This window comes from Paroedura picta, chromosome 8 (genome assembly GCF_049243985.1).
Source record: "Paroedura picta isolate Pp20150507F chromosome 8, Ppicta_v3.0, whole genome shotgun sequence".
Lineage (NCBI taxonomy): Eukaryota > Metazoa > Chordata > Lepidosauria > Squamata > Gekkonidae > Paroedura > Paroedura picta.
In genome coordinates, this window is record NC_135376.1 from 94,744,367 (window position 1) to 94,764,306 (window position 19,940).

The 19,940-nt window shown below is 49.1% G+C and overlaps 1 protein-coding gene and 1 long non-coding RNA gene across 4 annotated transcripts in view; one reads left to right on the plus strand and one right to left on the minus strand.

The window, feature by feature from the left end:
* RASGEF1A (RasGEF domain family member 1A) overlaps positions 1 to 19,940 on the plus strand; it is a 308,494-nt gene that overhangs the window by 212,922 nt on the left and 75,632 nt on the right. The gene's annotated exons all lie outside the window — the stretch shown is intronic.
* Positions 1 to 19,940, minus strand: part of LOC143843975 (uncharacterized) — a 38,490-nt gene that overhangs the window by 6,833 nt on the left and 11,717 nt on the right. The window contains exons 1-4 of one of the 3 annotated variants that reach the window (XR_013233770.1): positions 13,874 to 14,029; positions 13,493 to 13,593; positions 11,065 to 11,181; positions 4,339 to 4,473 (exon numbers count right to left, since the gene is read on the minus strand). This is a non-coding gene — a long non-coding RNA (uncharacterized LOC143843975). Of the gene's footprint in view, positions 1 to 4,338; positions 4,474 to 11,064; positions 11,182 to 13,492; positions 13,594 to 13,873; positions 14,030 to 19,940 lie in introns of those variants that run through there. The other 2 variants (XR_013233768.1, XR_013233769.1) reach the window with 2 other exon arrangements.

Sequence of the window (19,940 nt, forward strand, 5' to 3'; positions counted from 1 at the left end):
ACCAGGGGCTTGATGGGGTCCAGTGGCACCCCCATTAAGCATGGCACCCAGGGCATGCGTCCTGGCTACCATACCCTAGAGACGCCATTGCCTGAAGACAAAAGTTTAATAGCCATACCTTTAGGGGAAGGGCTTTGGCTCAGTGGAAGAGCATCAGATTGCATGTAGGAGGTCCCAGGTTCAGTCCCCAGCATCTCCAGTAAAAAGGCTCAGGACTAGGGATGCCACTCCTCAGGTGGGACCTGGGAAGCCCCGGCCTTTTCGCACGGGGATCTTTGTTGCAAATTGTTTGCGGAATGAAAAATCGCCATTTAAAATAGTGGAATTCGTCGTTTTGCACACCTGGCTTTGTAGTGGAATCAGTTGCGTTTTTTAGCGTTTCCCACAGGCTTCCGGTCTCGGCAGAAATCGCTAGAAAGGAAGAGCTATTGCCAAGCTCGTCCCGCCCCTGGCTGTCAAGCAGCCAATGGGCAGCCGTTAGCATGCTCCCAAACAGCCCCTTTCCCTTTAAGAAAGGTTTTTTTTAAAAAAAAAAGACCCATAGCAACGAATCTAGGTAGATTCGTTGCTACGGAGAGACCCATCCAGCTGCCTAATGTGAGCTGTCGTTTGATTGTATGATCGTTTGCACGCTGCCTCGAGTGATAAAAAAAAATTCCCCCCCCCCTTCTCACGGGCCCGATTTTTGGCTGAATTTATGTGTAAAAAATAAAGGGACTTTATTTCAGCAAATGGGCTTTTAAGTGGTTTGTGCTTAGTGACTAAAGTTGAAGGACTGAAGCCAGGGAAGCCTCTAAACAGAAAGAGGCTCGCCGGTGCGTTTATCCCCGCTCGCTCGGAGAAAAAAAAATGGCAATCGCTTCGCCGGAAGTTTGGAGGAGAGAGCCAGGGGGAGGGACTTTGAAGAACCAGCAACAATGGTAACGCACAGGTCTTTAGCGCTAGTGTTGCAGATTGGTTGCAGGAGTGTATCGCTATCCGGAGGGTGAATCCACTTTTCTGGATTCCCCTGAAAGCGCCACAACGAAGCGCTTTTGGCGGGTCGGTTTCAGGATTGTTGCAGATTGTCTACGACGTCGTGGGTTATGGCAAATTAGTAGCGTTTCCAATTAGCAACCATTGTGCTATTTTGAAGCCGTGCGAAATGGCCCCCAGTTTTACAGTTCATCTCCAGGTGACAGAGATCAGTTCTTCTGGAGAAAATCACTGCTCTGGAGGGTGGACATCATAGCATTACACTCCACTGAAGTCCCTCCCTGTCCCATATCCTGCCTGCTCCCAGTTCCACATCAAAGTCTCCAGGGATTTCCTACCCCAAAGCTGTCTGCCCTACCCAGACCATCCTAGGGGCTGGGCATTTCTTTCCTTTAAAAAAAAATAAAAGGAGGAAATTCATCCCCCAGCCCCTCTGGCCCAAAGCTAGCCATCCCCTTAGCCGGAGGGCCTTTCCCACACAGCATTTGAGTCCCACCATGGCTTTTCAGTGTTAGAAGAGCAGGGATCCTCTACCACAAATGTTTTTCCAGGCCTTTGTGGATAATGAGATGCAGAACGTGGGGGCAAACTGCGCGGCAGAAGGAGACACAAGCAGAAATGCCAAGGGTGTCACAGCCCCCCCACCATCACCCACCCACCCACAACACCCACGTATCTGCCATCAAGAGAAGACGCCAGGCCAGGGGTGGGCTTGGTTCCCCCAGGCGGCTTCCCCTTTTCTTTCTCGAGAAAGAGACGCCAGCCATTCAGCAGTCACTGGATGCTCATCTGCAGGAACAGCCAAGTGTGGTCCTTTGGCAGAGTGGCCGATGACAAGAAAGCAAAGGAAGCGCCAGCTGTGGGGGAACCACAAGTGATGCGGGGCTGGCCCTTTGATTCTTCTGCTGCAAATATCCAATTCTATGTGGCTGGAGGCCCCTTCGTGAACAGGAACTGCAGGGCAGGCAACTTGGCTATCGGAGCAGGAATAACAGTACTAAACTAAGAGGTCCCTAGACCTCCTGGCCGAGATTCGGCACATGCTAGGTGGCCCTGTGGTCCTGCAGGCTGCTAGCAGGGAGGGCGGGATGGAGAAGAGAAGCACCAGGTCCCCCTTCCCTCCTCTCCGCCTTGCCCTGAGGCCTACTGGAATAGCCTCTTAAGAAGGCAAGACACGAGGCCAACAACTCCTCAGGTTGTGCACCTGTGCTGATTGCATATGTACGCGCACCCCTAAATCAGATTGGGGCTGCACTGGGTAGGGAGGGGGATTAATCCTTCAAATTCAGCTCAGTTTCACAAATCAGAACCAAGCTCACCTTGCTGTTTGTAGTATATTAAAGGGAAGCCGGGGCTAACAGCACAGGGGGCGTAGATTTCAGGGGCTTCTCAATTGTAAAAAATGTGATGTGGAGCGGGGGTTCCAAACCCCCGGTTTTCAGACCAGTGCTGGGCCGTGAGAGCCTTGGCAGAGGGCCGCAGCGAGAAGCTTGCCAGGCCGCGAGCAAATCGGCCGCCAAAGCAGCAAATCGGCCGCCGGCAAGCTTCTTGCTGCGGGAGGGGGGAGAGGGAAACACGACCGCCGGAATGCTGGTGGCGCAAATGCGCATGTGCAGCGTGTCCGCGCATGTGCGTTTGTGCGGGGCCCCGGATCACCCTCTCCCCACATCCCTTGGCAGCGGGCCGCAACCTTAAAAAGCCTTGGTTCCTCCCTCCCCTTCTGAGCCTCTCTAACCTCGCGCAGAACACCTTTCTGTTTCAATTGGGGGGGGGGGGGGGGGAGAGGAAGACCAAGTTAAAATTGATCTGGCTTCAGCAGGATCCACACCGGAAAAAAACAAAGTGCAGAATCAGCCCAGGAGAACGATATAAGCCACTGAAGGAGAAAGGCTGGGTACAAAGAATCAAATATAATAAATGATAACCTGGCCACAAGCCTAGATTAGCCTAAAAGGTAAAGGTGTCCCCTGTGAAAGCACCGAGTCATGTAGGAACTCCTGAAATATTTGACCATGTAGGAACTCCTGAAATATTTGTCAGGCTTTGAGGAACCCTGGAAGCCATGATGTGCCCCTTCAGAGAAATAGGATGCGGGAGCCAGCCAATCTATCAATCAGTCATTGACCGTTTCCATTGGAGAGAAAGAGACCAGGCCTGTAGGGCAACAGGGGAAGGGGGCTCCAGTGACATCCAGTGATGTCAGCAGCCATCCAAACTTTTGGGACAGGGTTAGGGGTTAGGGGTTAGGGTTAGGGAGCGCCCCAGGAGCGCTCACGTAACCCCAGGGTTCTCAAGAACCCTTGCTGGGAATCCCTGCTATAGGTGAAGTGTAAAACTTTTATAACCACCTCCCAATGCCTTTGGAACAAATTTGGCTTAGGAAGAATACTCCGCATTTTGACTTATGCTACCACTTGGGATGCTTGTGAAAGTCAGGGATCTGCTTATAAGACCAATATTCCCTCTCCTGCCCCACCCTCCTCTCTCTCCCTCTAAAAGGTAATCTTCACTTCTGTTGTGAACTTATGCCCTAATGAAGAACCTGACAGGCAATATTAAAGACTGCCCAGCAAAGGGGAAAGAGAGATACAGTAATTGATTCAGGGAGACGCTTCTATCAGGCTCACTTCAGCTTTACAGCCATTTGGCAGATGTCCCATAAACACAGAGTTACCTCCATAAAAATCTAATGCCTCTCTCTCTCTCTCTCTCTCTCTCTCTCTCTCTCTCTCTCTCTCTCTCTCTCTCTCCTTTAGACCCCCGAATTCAAGTCTCTGTTCTGCCATAAAATCTGCTGGGGAGCCATGGACCATTTGCATATGCTCGGTCTAATCTTATTGTACAGGGAGGCTGTGAGATCAGATGCAGGGGTGGGGGTGGAGGTGGGGTGAACCTGTATAAGCCACCCTGAGCGTCATGAAGGAAAGGAGGGATGAGAGCATGTCAGAATGTTGTTATCTTAGAAAATGTCAAATGTTCCATATAATTAATAGGCTCCCCACTCCAATGATAAAGCTTAGCATTTATATAGTACTTTCAGTCTTCAAAGGGATGCCAGCCTCCAGGTGGGACCTGGGGATCTCCTGGAATTATTGCTCATCTCCAGACAACAGAGATCAGACCCTGGGAGAAAATGGCTGGGTTTTTTTTTTTGGGGGGGGGGGGTCGGGGTGGCATCCATAGCATTAGACTCCACTGATGTCCCTCCCTGCCCCAAATCCTACCCTCTCTTGGCTCCACCCCCAAAAATATAGGTATTTCCCAACCCTGATCTTCAAAGTGCACCACACTTGCTCTAATCTTTACAACAGTCCTGTAAGGTACACCACTTTGATCAGTTGTATTAGATGGGAAACGGTCTAAGTAAGGGCTGAAAGAGAATGATTTGCCAAAGCCATCATCCTGGTTGGGGCAGCAAGATTTGACCGGAGGCCTTCCTGGATCTCAGCCGCTTCCCTCTGGTCCCCCGCACTTGTACAAGCATCTGAATCCATAAATCTAAAGAAATAAAATTTAAAATAAGCCTCCGTACAGCAAGCCTCCTGGACACAGAGTTGGCCTCATCTGCCCCTGGCCAGAAAGAAGCGTGCTATACCAGTGGCCGCTTATGCCGTGGCTTGCAGAAGGCCATGATCACCATGGCCACCAAGCCCAAAGGCCACGTTTGCTTCCACCCCCACCAAGATGTGAATGGAGCAGCTGTACCCCTCACTGTTGACCAGTGGCTAGGCAGAGGGGGGACGACGACCTGGAAACCCTACTAAGTATCACTATCCCATCTTGGGGACCACTGCTGTGCGTCATTATACCCCACTCTCCTCTTCCAACCCCAACCTTCCCAGCCTCTAAAATGTGGCTCTCCAGAGGTCCATGGACTACAATCCCCATGAGCCCCTGCCAGTGTGCTAGCAGGGGCTCATGGGAATTGTAGTCCATGGACCTCTGGAGAGCCACACTTTGGCCACCCCTGCTTCTACTCCCCCCCCCCCCAAATCCCCAGGAATTTCCCAGCCTAGACCTGACCGTCCATTTAAATGGACTCTGGGGAATGGTAGAGGACAGGAAGGCCTGGAGGATCATTGTCCATGGGGTCGCGATGGGTCGGACACGACTTTGCACCTAACAGCAACAACAACAAGACCTGACTGCGCTACTCATTAGACCGTATGGGGACAGGACCCACATTATATCCCTTCGTGATAACCCTTATTCTGGTATGGTATATAGAAGGGGTGGGTTTATTGCGTGCTTGAGGCAAAGCCACTCAGGGCAACAAAGACATGCAGCCAGCTGGGTGTCATGGTTAAGAGCGGTGGCTTCTAATATGGGGAGCTGGGTTTGATTCCCCACTCCTCCACGTGTTGCCAGCCAGCAAACCTTGGGCTAGTCAGTCCTGTTAGAACTGTTCTCACAGAGCTCTCTCAACCTAACCTGCCTCACTTTGGAAGTTTTTAAGTAGGGGCTAGATGGTCATCTGACAGAAATGCTGATTTTATGAACTTAAGCAGATGGTGAGCGGGCGGGCAGGAAGGGATGTGCCCGTGTTTGTCTCTTGTGGCCCTTCCTTGCATACCCTGGGAATTGCTGATCACCACTGTGGGATGGTAGGCAAATTTCCTCCAGGCCAGGCTGGATTCTGGAGATTTTGGTGGGGGAAGGGGAATCACTTGGGCCTCAAATTGGGGTCACTGTGGGTGGGCAGGTAGTTGTGAGTTCCTGCATTGTTCAGGGGGCTGGACTAGATGACCCTGGAGGCCCCTTCCAGCTCTATGATTCTATGATTCACTGGGTGTCTGTTGTGGGGAAGGGAGGGGAAGGGGATCGTAAGCCACTCTGAGACCCCTTCAGGTAGTGAAAAGATGGGTATAAAAACCAACTCTTCTTCTTCAAATGAACTGTTCCAAGGGCTCTTTGAAGCAAGACCTGCTGAGATCTCACTGTTTGTTGCTTTTTCATCGGACTGTAAACTCAAATGACAAGATTCGACACTTAAGGGCTACGTGGCACTAATTTTAATATTCATAAGCTGGTTGAATCCTAGATAGACTCTTCCTTCTTTGTTTAAAAGGCACCGGGTTCACTCCAAGAGGTTTCAAGCAAAAACCCTGGCCTGCCGCGCTCTCATTTGCAAATGCTTTCCCTTTAGAAAAGCTTCCCTTTCATCCACGGTTCCCATGACAGCAGGCCCATATGTCAGCCACACTTAGCCTCTCTGCCTGGCGTGGCACTCCCTGATTAATGCCCCGACCCCTTGGCCTGTTAACCCTCACAACAACAAACCCTAAGAAAAATGTTCACAGCGATCATGCTTCAAATTGGTCTTTCCTGCCCAGGCCTATTAAGTCCTCAAAATGTGGAAAGAAGGGGGAGGGGATAGCAGTCCAGGTAGGGAGGCAGGGAGGAAAGATTCTTTCAGATCTCTCATCAGAACCCTTTATCAATGGAAAGGAAGGGTGGTGGGATCGTGCCAGGAGGGTCTGCATTTCAACCGGAGCCCCAGGGCTGTAGAGAGGAAGTCAGCCAACCCTTTTCAAAGGAATAGCCACATTTCTTTTGTCATATTCTCACCAGTGGTCAAACAAGCATCCATGCAGGCCGCTTGCTGGGTAGGAAAGGGGGCTTGCACATATCATCAGTGGCCGCCGCACTCCATTCACAATAATCCCCTGCCTATAACCATGCTGCACGCATTCAATCATGCACTTTCAGGGCACTTCAGAAGGAGATTTTCCTGTTCTGCACAGGAAAACCCATCTGCAAAAGCTCATTGAGAGAGCATTACCCAATGGGTGCAGACTTGCCCAGCTGTATTCTCTCTGCCCTGACTCAGGACACAACATGAGGTCAGTCCGTGACTGCTATAGGACATGATGCCTCTTTCCTTCTGCACACTGGGGCACCAGCATCCTCTCACTACTGGAGTATTGGGTGAATACAGCAGAATTTTGCCCAGGCGTTGATGCATGATGCTGAGCACAGTATAGAAATCTCCCAAGATGTATATTTCAGTAGATCCAGTTCAGATTCAGGTTGCAATTGAAAGGGGGACTCTGGGGCACTGTACCCCACTGAGGGCCCTCTCTTTTGAGGAAGGACCTGGAAACCCTACCGCCAACCAAAGTGTGCTTCCTAGAGAATGATTTCCATTGCCCTTAGTGGGATATAACATCCCTGGTGTTGTGATGCAGGGCTGGAGTTACCTTTCCCAAGCTGGCTGTGCAGAAAACACCACTTATATAGGCTGAAGAGTGCCCACGGCCAAAGGGTTTGCTTAGTTTAAATCTGGGATCACAGATTTGCAGTATAACCATTAGTATCCAATATCACCAACAAGAGTTTCAGGATATGAGCGTTTTTTTTTTTGGGGGGGGGGTCAAAGCTGCCTTCATCTGATACAAACAGAAAAGAGATCCTTTTATCCCAGTCTGAAGTTGTAAAGAAGGTTTGTGAAGGATGCAGAAGTACCATGTGTCTTGTAATCAGATGGATTACAGCAGGGCGGGAAATGCTTGCAGGCAGGAAATTAGTATCTGTAGTGAGAAAAGAATCCTATGTTCCTATTCAGCCCTGGAGGGGCTCCATTGTTCTGAACTTGTGAATGAACTCAAATTCAGCAATCTCCCATTTTAATCTCCTCTTGAAGCTTCTCTGCTCAGGGAGGGCCACTCTTAGGTCAGAAATGGAATGACCTGAAAGATTATAATGTTCTCCTGCTGCTTAATGTCAGATTTGTGTCCCTTTATTCTTTTGCACAGGGACTGACCTGTTTGTTTGATGCAGAGAGAGCAAGGGCATTGCTGACTTTTAAAGTCACATATAACATTGGCAGATGAACAAATCAGAGATTGTATGGCAGGTGTTAATGGGTTTGGGGAGAGAGAACTGACACCTTGGTTTCTTGCAAACCCTGGTCCCAAAGTCCATGTCTGTGTTAACAAGGGTGTTGCTGTGAGTGAGAATTTGTCTGTCTTCCCATGTCCTTGTCCCTAGCTTCTGATACTGTGCCTAGGCAAGTTTAGTATTCTGATACTCAGGTTGTATTTCAGCTCCTGAAGACAGGAATAGCCACCTGCTTGACCTACCTGCCCTGTATTCTAGTGCTGCACAGCAAGGAAAGACCAACAGGACACTGAAAACTGTGGCTGAGAGGTTTACAGCGAGCCATGGGGGAGGGGATACTTAAGACAAATTAGGAAGTTCTGAGGAAGCATTTCACATCTCACCCCAAATTTTCTCATATATTAAAATAACTGTAATAATTGCTCATACTAAACTCCATGGCCCAAGCTACCTGGAGCTCATCAGGTCTTGGAAGCTAAGCGGGTTCAGCCCTGGTTATTACTTGGATGGGAGACCACCAAGGAAGCCCAGCGTGGCTACACAGAGCCAGGCTGATTGTCTCCTGCCCGGAAACCCCTTTAGGGCCTCCGTAAGTTGGTTGCGACTTGATAGCACTTTATATATACCCTGAACAGCTGTTGTCATTAACTAGTCTGATCATGCCAGATCTCAGAAGCTAAGCAGGGTCAGCCCTAATTGGTCCTTAGATGGGAGACCTCCAAGGAAGTCCACCTCTGCATGTCTCTTAGCTTAGAAATTGTACATCAGCTGTAACTCAACAACAACCTTGTATTTAAGCCCTAGAACACAGGTGGCCAAAGGGGCTCTCCAAATGTCCTCATGGGAATTGTAGTCCATGGACATCTAGAGAGCCACAGTTTAGGCACCCCAGCCTTAGACTATGTTGTGAGTATATATAGGCATGATGGGGGTTGGAGTTGCTGGGAAATTTAGGAATGGAAAGAGAGAGAATCGGAATGGTTTCTGGGAGGGCAGGAACAGCAGATCCAAATGAATCCATCTAGGACCAGCCCCAAAGACTCTGGAGGTCTGTCACTAAAAGAGTCTATGAACCTGGATTTCAGTGACCGTGTCTGATCACCCCCCTTCCATTTCAAACTCCATCCCCAGTAGAACCCTTTGGTGCTTATTTCTGAGTCCTAATCCAGCACAAGTTCTGAGCAGCCTTTTCATCTCTAAGACAGCTCGGTTCCATAGAATCATAGAATAATAGAATTGGAAGGGATCTCATGGGTCATCTAGTCCAACCCCCTGCACAATGCAGGGCACTCACATCCAAATCGCACATCTACTGTAACCTGCCACCCCCTGGCCTTCACAGAATCAGCCTCTCCGTCAGATGGCTTATCTAGCCTCTGTTTAAAAATTTCCAAAGATGGATAACCCATCACCTCCCAAGGAAGCCTGTTCCACTAAGAAACCGCTCTGTCAGGAACTTCTTCTGGATGTTTAGATCGAATTTCTTTTGAATTAATTTCATCCCATTCGTTTTGGTCTGTCCCTCTGGGGCAAGAGAGAACAATTCTGCTCCATCCTCTATATGGCACCCTTTTAAATACTTGAAGATGGCTATCAGTCGTCTCTTCTCCAGGCTAAACAGATCAAGTTCCCCCAACCTTTCCTCATACGTCTTGGTCTCCAAACCCCTCATCATATTTGTTGCCCTCCTCTGGACACGTTCCAGTTTGTCAACATCCCTCTTCAACTGGGGTGCCCAAAACTGAACACAGTGCTCCAAGTGAGGCCAAACCAGAGCAGAGTAAAGCGGTACCATCACCTCCCGTGATCTGGACACGATACTCCGTTTGATACAGCCCAAAATCCCATTTGCCTTTTTAGCCACTGAGTCACACTGCTGACTCATGTTCAGTGTATGGTCTACTAAGACTCCTAGATCCTTTTCGCACATGCTACTGCCAAGACAAGTCTCCCCCATCTTATATTGGTGTATTTGGTTTTTCCTACCTAAATGCAGAACTTTACATTTGTCCCTATTGAACATCATTTTATTCCGTTTAGCCCACTTCTCAAGCCTATCAAGATCATCCTTTATTCTGTTGCTGTCTTCAGTTGTGTTTGCTACCCCTCCCAGTTTAGTATCATCTGCAAATTTAATAAGTATCCCCTCTAATCCCTCATCCAAATCATTTATAAATATGTTGAACAACGCAGGCCCCAGGACAGATCCTTGGGGTACTCCACTTGTCACTCTTTTCCAAGAAGATGCTGAACCATTAACAAGTACCCTCTGGGTACGATTTGTCAACCAGTTATTGATCCACCTGACAGAATTAGGATCCATACCACATTTTACGAACTTGTCAACAAGAATATCATGTGGAACCTTATCAAAAGCTTTACTGAAACCCAGATAAACTATGTCCATGGCATTCCCCTGATCCAGCAAGGTAGTCACTTTGTCGAAAAAATAAATAAGGTTGGTCTGACATGACTTGTTCTTGCGAAACCCATGCTGAGTCTTAGAAATCACAGCTCTCAGTTCCAGCTGCTCAAGGATTATTTGATTATTTTGTTTGATTATTTGTTCCAAACTTTGGCCAGCTACAGATGTCAAGCTGACGGGTCGATTACCCTGATCCTCCTTTTTCATTTTCTTGAAGATGAGGACAACATTTGCCCATCTCCAATCGTCTGACACCTCACCTGTTCTCCAAGAAGTATCAAAAATAATGGACAGAGGTTCAGAGATGACACCTGCAAGTTCTTTTAGTACCCTTGGATGCAATTCATCTGACCCAGAAGACTTTGTTTCATTTAATGAAACTAGGTGTTTGTGGACTGCTCCAACAGTGATCCTAGGCCACCATTCCCGTCCCCCCGTGTTGTGTTTCGTTTTTGCCACATTGATCACTATTTCCCTCACAAGAGAAGACCAAGGAGAAATAGGAGTTAAGCAGTTCAGCCCTCTCTTCATCATCTGTTCTAATTTCACTTTCTTGTCCTCGCAGTGGTCCTATGGTTTCTCTATTTTTTCTTGCTTGAAATATAACTAAAGGAGCCTTTTTTGTTATGTTTAGCATTTCTTGCTAGCCTACCCCTTGGACTATGTTTTCTTTAGGAAGGTGGAGGCAGAGGGAGGTGATTTAAGATGGCACTGTTTCTACAATGCACAGAATTGGCTGAAAGAAAGAAAGAAAGAAAAAACCCTACCCTTTCTGTCTTTGAAAAGGGAAACAGAAGTGCCTGTTTTAAATACCCTTCACCCACCTGCTGCATTGAACTATTCAAGCATATTTCTGGTCCTCGGGTTCAGGGAGATCAGCTTTTGACTCGGTGCAAATCAGCCATCCTCCAGGGCTTTCGTTATGCCTGTTAGGTTTGCTCCTCATGAGAATTGAGAGAGAGAGAGAGAGAGATTACAGAAGCTTGAAATTGGGCCTCCCAAGGGAGAAAGGCAGCGTTCAAAGGAAGTCAAAACAGCTGTTGAACTGGAAGTTCTCAACCTCTGAGAGCCACAAAAGGTTGCTAATCTCCAGGTGGTGCCTGGAGATGTCCTGAAATGACATGTGATCTCCAGATGACCGAAATCAATTCCCCTGCAGAAAATGGCTGGTTTGGAAGACACTATGGAGGTCATTCCCATCCCTCCCTGAGCTTCATCACCAAATCTCCAAATATTTCCCACTTCGTAGCTGACAGCCCCATTAGGGCCAACAGACAACAGACATAGTTGGTTTTGACGTCTGGAAGGGCAAATTACCTGTAGGATAGAAGCCTCGAACACTTAGTAATTTCTAGGCAAGAATGCTGAAGACCACCGTAGTGTTACCAGATCCAGGTTAGGAAGTTCCAGGAGATCTTAAGCCTGAGGGTGGGAGGGACCTCAGTGGACAGCAATAGAGCAGGGGTAGTCAACCTGGACTACAATTCCCAGGAGCCCCTGCCAGTGTTTGCCAGCGTTTGCTGGCAGGGGCTCCTGGGAATTGTAGTCCATGGACATCTGGAGGACCACAGGTTGACTACCTCTGCCCTAGAGCCTTCTAAAGCATCCATTTTCTCCAGGGGGACCGATCTCTGTAGTCCACAGATGAGCTGTAATTCTGGGAGATCCCCATGTCCCACCTGGAGGCTGGCAACGTTACCTTGGAGGGATTTTATTTTTATTTTGAAAGAGTGGGGAAATCATTAAAAGGGTTTAGAGGATGTGAGGGGATCCCTTTAAGAGACTAATTTCAAACAAAGGCAGATACCAATTGCATCCTACAAACCGGGAAAGGATAGCCAGTGAGGCCAGCAGAGGCCAGCTTCTCTGCACATCAGGGACCATGCCAGGAAGGCACCTGTGCAAAGAATCGCTGAGAATCCGCTGCTCTCAGCCAAAGTGTTTCTTCCCGCTGTTCTTCGCCAGGCAGTCCAATCAGTCGCCATAGAAACCAGAGACAACAAGTAGCTTCAAACCGGCAATATCCGCATGGAGCAACGTACAGTGATGGTCCCAACCCCCCCCCCTTCCCATTGCCTATACTGGGTTTATTTTATAAATATCACATTTGCATTGCTCCTCCAAAGGGCTGGCAATGGGGTGGGGTGGGGGGTAGGAAGATGTGGGGTAAACCTCATTCTAGTTTCGGTGGGCGATGTTCCACAGAGAGATGGGAGCCAAGTTTAGGAGGTATGGTTTATGCATATACAATCTGTGTACAGTGTACACTTGATTTTGTCTTGACATAGCTGAGATGACCTCAGAACAGTTTCGTGAGAGAGGCCTTGCTGAGAGACACCCTCTAAGCCACATTCACACATCCTAAAAGACACACCTTGGATCCATTTTCTAGGTCCTTTGCTAATGAATTCTGTGTTTGAACAAGGCATAAATATTATCGAATATATGAATATATGCATGCATTTAGTGCAGAGTCAATAAAAACAAAGGCCCAAGTAAATGCCTTGATAATACAGTCATTTCTTAAACCACCGGTTCTCAACCTGGGGGTCATGACCCATAAGGGGTTGCTTAGGCCACTGCCGCACTGCCACTGCTGCCTTCTTAATGGTGCAAGGGTGCCACATTCCAGTGTGCTTCAGGCTTCCATGATCGCCAGCGCACCGGAGGGCGCAACCCTCTTTGGGTCACTGAGGCCGCCACCACGCCGCTGCTGCACTGCCGCCACCAGCAATGGCAGCCTCGGCGACCCAACGGGGGTCCCGTCAGCAGGCAGGTTGAGAACCACTGTCTTAGACTAAGGTAAACTTCTTGTACAGTCACAGGAAGTCCCCCTGGCCTCAACCTTTTCGGCTGGTGGAATGAGTTCAGGGAAGAGCAAAGGGCCCTGCCAGACCTGACTTGGTTCCCCAGGGTCTGTACGATGGAGCTCTTCCACCAGGCTTTTGGTTGAAGTCAGGCTGACAGAAGAACTTGCCCCTCCTCTGGAGTTACATCATCCCCAAGGACTTGGAGGAGCTGGCGGAATGAGGGTAGGGGTAGGGTGGGTGGTTAGGGGCTTAGGTGGGTTCCAGGATTGTATTTGTATGGTCTTTTTTATTGTACATTTTTATTATTGTTAGCCGCCACGAGGCAGCAGGCGACATACGAATATAATAATAATAACCGTCATAATAATTTATACTTAAATTTCTAGACTTGGCATTGCCAATTCAGGGCAGTTCACAACATTTGAGTATCCATCTCTGTTACCTCAGGCAGGGATAGAAATCAGAGGCCTCGTCTTAGATAACTAGCTGCCGTAGTCAGGTACATCTTTCTTGAATAATGGCTCAGTGGTAGACCTTTCTCTCCTGGTCAAGAAAAAACAAGTTAAGATGCAGTCTGGAGTCAACAATAGTGTAGAATCTGGCCCTATCCACACTCAGAAAATACTTGGCAGGCTCCAGGGAAAGGGTCAGCCCTATGGTGCCCATGGGCACCCCTTTGGGGACCCCTGGATGAGGTCCCACCCAGCCCAGCCCCGATGTCCTGATATGAAATAGACCCCTGTGTGCTACACAGAGGGACAGGGCTTGTACCCCCACCATCTCCAAACAGTCCTTCTTACACTGCGGCCTCTTCTTCACCTACCCAGGGTGGTGAGACTGGGGAACAGCCTTGCCGCCGCCTCTCAGCTGAAGCCTTGGAACATTATATGTATTTCCTGGGGTTACCTGAAAAACCACTATCTGCACACAGCCTTCGCTTGTCTTTATCTCATTTTAGCAGAGGCCTGGGAAGTTTCCAGCAGAAATTACAGCGGGCGTGATAACTAAGCTGCCAAGAAATAGAGTGCATTTTGGATTTCGTGGTGGTGTGAGAATTTCTGTGAACCAGTCAGCGTGTGAGGTGACCACCTCCAGCTGATGGCCTTGGACGGAGACTTAATTCCATTTGAGAGAAGTAGCAGGGGTTCCGAAAGAGGGTGCCCCCATCCGCTCCATTCTGTCCAAAGGGACAGACTCTCCATTGGATAGAATGGGGCGAGGGAAATCTCCCCCCCCCCGCTGGACTCCCAGTTGGACAAGGAGCTCGCTCACCACCTCTGTGAGGGAAATCTTCCACCCCCACTGGCCTCCCGGTTGGCTGAAAATCTTGCTCGCTGCCTCCGAGAGGTAAATCTTCTTCCCCCCGCCTGCTTCCCAGTTGGTCTAGAACAGGGGTAGTCAACCTGTGGTCCTCCAGATGGCCATGGACTACAATTCCCATGAGATTGCAGGGAGAAATTCATGGGAATTGTAGTCCATGGACATCTGGAGGACCACAGGTTGACTATCCCTGGCCTAGAAGGTCTTTTCCATGTCTGCAATGGAAATCCTCCCCCCATGCTGGCCTCTGCAAGGAGGCGACTGAGCTTCTCAGCCCAAGGTGGAAGGGAAATCTCACACACACACGCCCCGCCAGCTTCTTGGTTTGATGAGGAGGGCGCTCACTGACTCTGCGAGGGAATTCCCCCCCCCCCAGCATCCTGGTTGGCTGCGTAGCTTCAAAGATCCAACAAGTTTAGGCTAGCCTGTGCCATCCAGGGCAGGGAAGATGAGCAGAGGTGGTTTGCCATAGCAACCCTAGACTTCCTTGGTGGGCTCCCTTCCAAGTACTACCCGAGGCCAACCCTGCTTAGCTTCCCAGATCTAACTCAGGAGGAGCTATTGAGGAAGCACCACCAAGTTTCCCAACTGGATTATAAGATTAGGTGCAGAGTTACTCCAGAATACTTGCCATGGGCTTAAGTCAGAAGCGTAGGATTGCACTGTCAACATTGCCCTTGACTGAAGAGTGTCCCTCATTAGACTTTAAAGCGTTCCCTGTCTGGTTTCATTTCCAAAACAAGATTCCCTTTCCCAATTCTGGGTTGGGAAAATTCCTAACTATTTGGGGCTGAGCCTGGGGAGGATGGGGTTTGGGGAGGGCAGAGACCTCAGTGGGATAGAATGCCATAATGCTTTCTCTACCAGGGTTTCATGAAATCCTGGGATTTCCTGAATGGGTGGGAATTAATTAATTTAAATATATTTTAAAAAAATGTTAAACATTTATTGGGTGATAGGACCATATATCGTTTTGCCTTTTGAACCTGTCCATAGAGTTTTCATGGCAAAGGGACTGGAGAGGTTTGCCATTTCCTTCTCCAGTGGATCACCTTTTGTCAGAGCTCTCAGCTGTATACTGTCGCCTTGCCTATTTAACTTGTATGCAAAGCCTAATGCTGGGAGCGATCGAGGGCAAAAGAAGAAGGGGGTGACAGAGAATGAGGTGGCTGGATGGAGTCACTGAAGCAGCAGGTGCAAACTTAAATGGACTCCGGGGAATGGTAGAGGACAGGAAGGCATGGAGGATCATTGTCCTTGGGGTCGCGATGGGCCAGGCACGACTTCGCACCTAACAACAACAGGACCATGTATGGTCATGTTGATCTGCCGTCCCTCCATCGCAACCATATTCTTCACTGTTGTGCCACTTCTGGGGATTCTCAAAGCCTGGAGAATGCTTCAGCGGTTTCTCAACAGTAAAAAAGTTGAGAAGGGCTGCCATAGAGTCTACATACCCAGTTAGCCTTTTTTTCCCAGGGCAACTGATCTGTAGTCCAAGAATCAACTATCATTTCAAGAGATCTCCAGGCCCCTGCCTTCCAGATACAAGAGTGCCACCAAGAACATTTGCCCTGGTGTCATTTCGCATTTGGGAAAATCAAACCAGCCCTCCTGAAATTTACATCAAACAGACTTCCCTTTTGACGGCTCCGTGAAAATGTTTGACAGGAAAATCCATTTTTAAAAACCATCTCCTTGTATATTTATTAGGGGGGTGCATACGCCCAATCTGTCCTGCTATTCCAAAGATTGGGGGGAGAGAGAGAAAAACACTTAACTTGCTTTTGATGAAGAGATCTGACACTGATCCAAAATCAATGAAGGTGCCAGCTATTGATTGGAAGCTTGGTTACCCATGCAGTTAAAACGGGCAAAATAGGGATAAGACCTTCTCCTTTTTTCTTTGTTCCAGTTCGTGTGTTACAGAAATGGCACATTAGCAAAGAAAAACCTGGTTGCTTATAGTCACATGATGTGCCATTGTTTGTGCATGGGATCCACTGTTGCTGAGATTCTTCCTCCTGCCACAGAGATAATCTCAGAATCCCCAAGCCCTATGTGAGTGGCTCATACTCTACAGATCCACTGATACTGACAGAGGTCTTCCACTTTTCAGATGCACCTCACTCCCCCCCAAAAAATTAACCCCAACTTGCAATGTACTTTCTTTGTAACTATCTTTGCCAGTTTGGCGTAGTGGTTAGGATTGCGCACTTCAAATCTGGTGAGCCAGGTTCAATTCTGCACTCTCCCACATGCAGCCAGCTGGGTGACCTTGGGCTCTCCACAGCACTGATAAAGCTGTTCTGACCAAGCAGGAATATCAGGGCTCTCTCAGCCTCACCCACCCCACAGGGTGTCTGTTGTGGGGAGAGGAATGGGAAGGCGACTGTAAGCTGCTTTGAGCCTCCTTCGGGTAGAGAAAAGTGGCATATAAGAACCAACTCTTCTTCTTCTTAGCTTTTTGTATTCTGCTTCAGTAAGGTGTGTGAAACAGATGAATTTTTACACCGCTCCACGGGAGCGGTATAAATAAAATGCTAAGAGGTGTGGGGGAGGGCTCGGTCCAGGATTGGGGGGGCAACAATTGGCCCCTTACCCCCGGACTGACGAGTCGGGAGGTGTAAAGCACCTCCTGACCCGCCCACCCCCATAACCTGAGCCGCCTTTGGCTGACAGCCGCCATTTCGCGGCTATCCGCCGACAAGGCAGGTAGGCAGCTGCCCTAACCTGCCATGCAGCCCTTGGAGGACGGGGGGGTCTCGGCCCACCCACTGGACCCTTTGCTTCACCCACACCTTCCTTCCCCCCCAGCCCGCACCTCAACACCGCACTCTGCCGCTGCTGCTTCGCTCCTGCGCTCTGCCACCACTTTCCTGCCCCCTTCTCCCCCGCGTACTCTTTCCAGGTTGCCTCCCCATCGCGACTCACCTCTGCCGCCGCTTTCCTGCCCCCAACCACCCAGCCACCCACCTTTCTCAACCCCCACTCTTCCCCACCCCTCCCTACTTGCCCCTCCCCCAACGGGACCTTCCCCCCCTTCTTCCCACCCCTGCCCTGTCCCCTTTCATGGCACCTATCTGCCTGCCTTCCTGCGTTTCTTCCACCCAGCATTCACTTCCTCCTTCCTTCCTTCCTTCCTTCCTTCCTTCCTTCCTTCCTTCCTTCCTTCCTTCCTTCCTTCTATCCATCCATCCATCCACCCACCCACCCACCCCGCTAGTGCCCGTACAGCAGGCTTAAATAACTAGTATGATATATTTCTGTAAATAATCTTTTCAGTAAAGATTGTCTCTCTTTTAAACCTCTAAGTACTGTGAGTCTGGATCTGTGCCTCATCCACAAAGGTAACTAATAACTGCATACTTTCAAAATGCTCTGCAGCTCCAATTTTCTAAAGGAACCTTAGGATCGAGCCCAATCTGAAAGTCCCAACACTTCCTAGCCACTGTTTTTCTTTTGCAAATCTATTGCCTGAAAGCAGGAGTTGTCAGTGCCTGAAAGGAGTGCAGACTCTTCTCTATTGCCTTGACAATATGCACAAAACCATCAAGAAAATAAGCATATTTCTTTGAAGCAGAAAAGCACAGTAAACATTTTCTTCTATAGATAATGCAGTGATAACTCCACCCCCCACCCCTGCGAAATCAGGGGGATTTATTTAAGCCTGCGCTCTCCCATCAAAAATGCGGGAAACAGCCACTCCATGGATATCTAATGAGTAAGGACGACACACACAGTAAAACTGCAGCAGAATCTTGACAGTGAAGGATCCAACGAAGAGTAGAAGAGAGTAGGGGAACTCCAGTCTGGATAAAGGCGCTGATGAAAAGTTCTCTGCCTTTGTGACTCCTTCCCTCAACGTCCTTTCCCCCCTCCCTTTAAAAGTTATACGAAAAGGACCATGCAGCTTTACAGGAAGAAAGAAAAATCTATAAAACATAATGGCCATTGCTTTTGCAGTTGCCTAACCACAGCCTAAAAGAAGGAACAAAGGGGGTGAGCGATGGCTTTTGTGTTCCCAGGGAAGAGGAGTTTTGAGTGGGCAGCAGACATCGCGGGCACTCTCTCTCCTTCCAAATATGTTCTTGGAGAAGGTAATGACATTGTTAGGTGTTAAGATGGCTTCAGTGCACATGCATGCACGGCACTATGATTTCAGCATATGGGGAGAGAGAATCCAGTTGAGTGGGACAGACAACAAAGCGACTTTGTTGGTGCAGCTTCAGAGCGATTGACCAGGCGCCCTATGGATTTTTAGGAGACGGTTGCCTGGCTGTTGATTTTTGGATCCACAGAACAGAGATATCATGTGCCCAAGCTGGATATGCCTGGGCTCTGTACTAGGTTGCCAGCCTAGGGTCTGAAGATCTCCTAGAATTACAAACCACAGAGTTCTCCTAGAGAGAATGGCTGCTTTGGAAGGTGACTTCTAGGACACCGTACGCCTTGAGGTCCCACTCTTTCCAAACCTTGCCCTCCTCAGGCTCCACCACCCAAATATTCAGGTATTTCCTAAGCAGGAGTTGGCAATCCTAAAACAGAATGGAAGGAAAGCACATATAAGGCTGCTTCCCCCTCCCTGTCCACACAGGTCCAATGGTTGCCTGAACAGTCCACAAATATCAATATATCTGAGATTTGGCTAGGTGTAGAAAGTGAAAACCCTTCACTGGGGCCATGCAGGAAAAGGGGGAAAGTTTCTGCATACTTGAGGGGGGGGGGGCCATGTATGCAGGGGCAAAAGATTAATATGAGAAATTCTGCCCCCAAATTGGGGTTGTGAGATTCCCCCTAGTCACCACCAGAAGAGGGGAGGTAGGTTTTCCAGATCCAAGTTAGGAAATTTCATGATATTTGGGGCATGGGAAGGATAGAGACCTTAGTGGAGTACAATGCCCCATAATCTACTCCCCAAAGCATCCATTTTCTCCAGGGGAATTGATCTCTGAAGTCTAAAACTGAGCTGTCATTATGAGGGATCTCCAGGTACTACTTGGAGATTGAAATCCCTGCTCCAAATCCAAAGAAACCACTCTGAAAATGTTTAGCTGCCTTGACTAACCTTCTAAAGTCCGGAGCCTCCACCTCACATTCTGCTCTGGAAGTCCTTTAAAGCAGTGGTCCTCAACCCCCAATCCAGGGACCGGGAGCAGTCCATGGATCGGTTGGTACCGGGCTGCGGCTCCTCCTTGTCCTCCTCCCCGGCTGCTGCCTCGGGGGCTGCCCTGCTACTCTGCTGCTGGCTCACCTTTGGTGCTCTCCAGTGGCCGCCATGGCTGGGGCTCCCCCTTGGCATGGCACTGCACAGATGCTGCTGGCAGCACCCCCAGTGGGTGGCGGGAAGTCAGGGGCGCTGGCGGGAAAGCAAGTGGAGCAGGGGCTTAGGTGGCAGCGACATCCCTCGCCAAAAGACTACCCCCCCTGAGCCTCATAAAATTGTCAAGCGTTGACTGGTCCCCAGTGATAAAAAGGTTGGGGACCACTGTCTTAAAGGATGAACATTCTCTCCCAAAAACCCAGCGCTTGAGAGAAGGCACCAATCCACAGGGCAGAATTTCAAGCAG